The sequence below is a fragment of the Lynx rufus genome, unplaced genomic scaffold (genome assembly GCF_022079265.1).
Source record: "Lynx rufus isolate CCGP_SWC_20201006 ecotype Redwood Valley unplaced genomic scaffold, mLynRuf1.p SCAF_7, whole genome shotgun sequence".
Lineage (NCBI taxonomy): Eukaryota > Metazoa > Chordata > Mammalia > Carnivora > Felidae > Lynx > Lynx rufus.
This window is the reverse complement of record NW_025814889.1, coordinates 124,078,501-124,084,486: the sequence shown is the minus strand read 5'-3', so window position 1 is coordinate 124,084,486 and position 5,986 is coordinate 124,078,501.

The following is a 5,986-nucleotide window of genomic DNA, read 5'->3' as shown; positions in this document are numbered from 1 at the left end:
GATCTCTATATGTTAAAAAATTAACCCACAACTCACGCCATATGCAAAAATTAACTCAAAATGTAGATGTAAAATATAAAACTACAAAACTCTCAGAAGGAAACACAAGGGAAACTCATCATGGCCTTGGATTAGGCCAAAAGTTCTTAGACATCACATGAAAAGCATGATCCATAAAAGAAAAAAAAATGATGAATTTGACATTATCGAAATTAAAAACTTTTGCTCTGCAAACTTCATTGTTAAGAAAATTAAAAGACAAGTCATGTCCTGCGGAAAGTATTTTTCAAATCACATATCCAACAATGGACTTATCCCCAGAACATATAAAAAACTCTCAAAACTCAAAAGTAAGAAAAGCGGTGATCCAATCAGAAATTAGGCAAAAAGCGGTGCCTGGATGGCTCACAGTCAGTGAAGTGTCTGACTTTGACTCAGGTCATGATCTCACGGCTCGTGAGTTCAAGCTCCACGTCAGGGTCTGTGCTGACAGCTCAGAGCCTGGAGCCTGCTTCAGATTCTGTGTCTCCCTCTCTCTCTGCCCCTCCCCCACGCATGCTCTGTCTCTCAAAAATAAATGAAAACATAAATAATTTTAAAAAAGAAATTAGGCAAAAGATTTAAGCAGACACTTCACCATTGTATTAGCCAGAGTTCTTCAGGGAAACAGAGGCAATAGGATGTATACGTATGTAGAAGAGATTTATTATAAGGAATTGGCTCATGTGATTATGTGACCGACAGACCCAAGATCTGCAGTGTAAGGTGGCAAACTAGAGACTCAGGACAGCCGGTGGTATTGCTCCAGTCCCCTTCTGAAGGCTGAGAAGCAGGAGGAGCCGTGAAGTGGCTCCAGTCTGATGGCGGCAGGCACAAGACCCAGAAAGAGCATGTGTTTCCATTTGAATCTGAAGGTAGGAAAAAGCCAATGTCCCAGTTTAAAGGCAGTCAGGCTGGAGAATTTCTCTCTTAACTCAGGGCAAGATCAGCATTTTTGTTCTATTCAGAACTTTAACTTGTTAGATGAAGCCTACCGGCATTAAAGAGCGCAATCTTCTTTACTTAATATACCACTTTAATATTAATCTCATCCATAGGCTCAGGTCAGTTAAGAATCCAGCTTTGACTCAGGTCACGATCTTGTGGTTTGTGAGTTTGAGCCCCTGCATTGGGCTCTCTGCTATCAGTGCAGGACCAGCTTCAGATTCTCTGTCCTCTTCTCTCTCTGTCCCTCCCCTGCTTGCTCTCTCTCAAGAATGAGTAAACATTAAAAAAAAATAATATTAATCTCATCCAAAAACATTCTCATAGGAACACCCAGAATAATATGTGACCAAATACCTGGGCACTTCATGACCCAGTCATGTTGATGCATAAAATTAACCATCACAAACATATACAGATGGCAAATAAACACATAAAAAGATGTTCAACGTGAGTAATTGTTAGTGACGTGCAAGTTAAAGCCATAGTGAAATATGCCTTATTAGAGCAGCTAAAATAAAAAAAATACAACACCAAGTGCTGACGAGAATGCAGAGCAACTGAGACTCTTTTACATGGCTGGCGGGAATGCAGAATGACCCAACCACTAAGGAGAACAGGAAATTTCTTATAAAGTTAAATACACATCTACCCAATGACCCAGTAATCTAAGTATTTACCATTGAGAAGTGAAAATTTAAAATCACACAGAAACCTATAAATAATAGTTTACAAAAGCTTTATTCACGATAACAAAACACTGGAAATAACTCCAATGTCCTTCTGTGGGTGAATGGATAGACTGTGGTACATCCATACAATGGAATACTACTCAACAATAAAAAGGAGAAAGCTATTGATACACTCAACAACAAGTATGAATCCCAAATATATCATGCTAAGTGAAGGAAGAGAGTCACAAAAGGTCGTGTACTGTATGATCCTTTTGTAAAAAATTTTATTTATTGTTGAGAGAGAGAAAGGGGAATACAGAGAATTCTAAGCAGGTTCCACACCATCAGTGTGGAGCCTCATGTGGAGCTTGAACTCACAAACCATGAGATCATGACCTGAGCCAAAATTAAGTCAGACGCTTAACTGACTGAGCTACCCTGTATGACCCCATTTATATGGCATTCTGGAAATGGCAAAACCATAGGGAAAGAGAGCAGATTGGTGATTGCCAGGAGCTAGGTGTTGGGAAGGGTCTACCTACAAAAGGATAGCACAAGAGAATTCTTTGGAGGTGTTGAAATCGTTCTCTATTTCATTTGTTGTGATTAGTATAAGAATTTATGCATGTGTTAAAATTCATTCTCTGAAGAAGCAGTTGGCTTCTTCTGTTAAAATATGTTCCTGGGGGCACCTAGTTGGCTTAGTCGGTTGAGCATCTGACTTTGGTTTAGGTCACGATCTCGCTGTTCATGAGTTCGATCCCCGGGTCAGACTCTGTGCTGACAGCTCGGAGCCTGGAGCCTGCATTGGATTCTGTGCCTTCCCCCTCTCTCTGTCCATCCCCTGCTCATGCTCTGTCTCTGTCTCTCAAAGATGAATAAACGTTAAAAAAAAAAAAAAAGATGTTTTTCCTGGAATACGTCTGGTTGATAGGCCTCTTAGATTTTGCCCAGAATTTGTCTCATGCAAAGGCAAGTGCTCTGTGTAAAAAGTTGGACTGGTAGCATCTTTGTGTGTGTGTGTATGTGTGTGAGTGCACATACACACACACTCTTAGAATCTCCTATACTTAACTATTTGTTTGAACAGATAATCCATGCACATGATTCAACATTCTATAGGTGCCAAGTCTTCTGTTTATTAGAACATATCAGTTGGGTCTGCTCCAGCTTTTACAGCTGGGGCCCATTTTAATTGTTCGGTGCCGAGGGCCATGTTGGTTATTAAATACGTGCAGTATAAGCCTTGAAAGAATATCAAGTGAAAGTCCCCCTCTGTTTTGTATCCTGGCCCCTCCTTTAGTTTCTGTAATCTTCAATATAGAGGCAGAGGACATTTCAACATTGGCCTATATGACATTGCCAGGATGGGCATTTTAATGACCCTTAACAGTGTATGGCAATGCAAGATAGGAAATCTTATCCCAAATCTGTCTCCGGCATCCCTCCAGCCTTCCTCCCAGGGCTTGCTTTTCCATCCATACTCCTCTGTCCCTGCGCATCAGCCTCACCTCTCTGATGTTTGCCTGGGACCGGGTTCTCACCCTGCCTGTCACCTGGAACATCATGTCGGGAACCAGGGCGAATGAAAAGCCTCAGGACAAACCAGGCAAATGTGCCCAGGGCAGCAGTTTTTCTAGGTGATAAAACAGCACAAATGTCATCTTAACCCAGATGTCAGCTGAGTCTACCTTGCCCAGGGGTCTAACCTTCAACCTGGGGTGCACAGACCCTCATGGTGCCCATGGATACATTTCAAATGATTTCATGTACTTAGATGAGAGAAAAATCATAACTTTATTTTCACTCACCACTGAGTGGAAGTGAGCATTTCCTTCAATTGTCAATGTAGGCGACAAGTCACAGAAGTTACCACAGGACCTGCGCCATCATCGCCTGCAGAAATCAGATGTGTTTTTTGTTTGTTTGTTTGTTTGTTTGTTTTTAAAATGTTTCTACTTGTGAGAGAGAGAGAGAGAGAGAGAGAGAGCGAGTAGGGGAGGGGCAGAGACAGAGGGAGACACAGAATCTGAAGCAGGCTCCAGGCTCTGAGCTGTCAGCACAGAGCCCGACGTGGGGCTCGAACTCACGAACCGCGAGATCGTGACCTGAGCCGAAGTAGGATGCTTAACCAACTGAGCCCCCCAGGCGCCCCCCAGATGTTTTTATATTATATTATACTGGTTACAGATACCTCACACTTTTTTAAAGCTCACCATCACCTCAACTGACAGCACCTTTGCACTTGCTAACACTTGCTACTTTATTATGTCACAAGTTTGCGTTCCCCCCTCCCACCGATGTTCTGATGGCTTCCTTTTCTTTAAAATTTTGTAATTGGTTTTCTTTGTAAAACAATATATTTTTTAAGCTTTAAAAAACATTATTCTAGACAGAGGTCTGTAGGCTTAGCAAAGTTTTGAGACTTGTGTGTCACAAATAGTCAAGGGGTGCCTGAGTGGCTCAGTCGGTTAAGCGTCTAACTTGCACTCAGGTCATGATCTCATGGTTTGTGAGTTCAAGCCCTACGTGAGGCTCTGTGCTGACAGCTCAGAGCCTGGAGCCTGCTTCAGATTCTGTGTCTCCCTCTTTCTCTGCCCTTCCCCTGCTCACACACACACACACTCTCTCTCTCTCTCTCTCAAAAATAAACATTTAAAAAAAGGAAATTTTTTTTAAAAGTTAAGATTTCTGCCAGCAGCCATAGGTTTGGAGATTCAAGTAAAATGGACTGACCTTCCCCCCATCCAATATCCCCTCCAAAATCCTCATGACTTCCTGACAGCTTACATTCTCCTACGTTCAGAGTCCCCACAGAACTTCATCTCAGTTGCGTCTCTCCCCACTTCTCCACGTCCGGCATGGGGAACACGGATCCCTTTCCTTGATTTCCCCCGAACACATTGATACACGTGTTTAGACCCAGGGGGGAAAGCAGAGTGGCGACAGGGTGGGGATCAGGAGATGCAGAGCAGGACGGAAGACTATGGACTGAATATTGGGCATCTCAATTCTTGAAAAGTCCTTGGGGGGCATCTGCCCCAAGGCCAGATGTTCTGATGAGCAAGGGGCAGCCTCTGCTATGGGATCTTTCTCCTTCTCATGTAATAATCTTGGGCTGCTGCCAACCCCAGGATTCCAGTTGATCATTCACTCAGACTCATTTCACATGTTCCCGCTCTCACCCCTGCCCACCCCATCCATGCACGGAAGTCTCTGACTTCATAATAACAAAGACTTTTCTCCCTGAGGGGACCTCTGCTAGCAATGAAAGGAGCCATTATTTTCCCTTCGTTCTTGGACAGTTTACACAAATCTGAAGGTAACTCAAGAAATGTGTAAATATTTTGGAGCTCCTTATGGCTGACTTTGAGTTCCACTCTCCTTTACCATCAGAATATCTGTGGAGATGTTTGAAAATATTGCTTTGGGACTTTAATGAAAACAAAAGCTGATAGAGGGAACTACACGCATATGAAATAAAATCCAAACTCCTTTATAGACAACACGGTTTGTCTCCAGCCTCATCTGGCCAGTCTCTTGTTTAGTCCACTATGTTCCAGCCATACTGAACTTCTCGCAGTACTTAGAATACCCAGAGCTCTTTTTAGCCACAGGGCCTTCACACCTGCTGTTTCCTTTCCTTTGCACTTTGCTCTTTCCTTCTGCCTTCTCTCCGTGGGCTCCTGCTCTTCTTGGAAGAGCATCTTCTCAATGAGGCTTTTCTTGATTTCTCTTCCTGATACACTCCTCACCTCTACTGATCTGTGTCCCAGAACTTCTATTGTTTCCTTCATACCTCTTACCATAATCTATTTGTTACATTTTAGTATCTGTTTTCCCCACAGGATTTAAAGCCCCATGATGGTAGGGACTGGGACTGATTTGTTCATTGGTACATCCTCAGTACATAGCACAGTGCTGGGCTATTAGTAGGATCTCAATAGATACTCATGGAATGCATGGTTGAATTTAGTGTAAGGTATAGTTCTGTTTCCACAAGGGATCCCTGAAGATGTGAAAATTTCCTTATCAAAGGAATGAAATTATGATAGCTGAAAATATGCAAGATTATCTATTGGGGGCCCTTTGGACTGTTCGTACAGCCAGAGAAATTAATTTGAAGGGCTGACCTATACATCTAAGAGATACTTTTTTCCAAAGTTCTAGATTCAGAACAGTAAGGAATGATTGCACAATTTGCCACATATCAGATACTCAAAGACACGATCCTTAGTAATTGTATGATGACTTTGGGGTTGATTCTGTTTTACAAAAAGTTTTATTCTTTAATCCACAGGTCACAGCTTGCATCTGCGTGAACACAC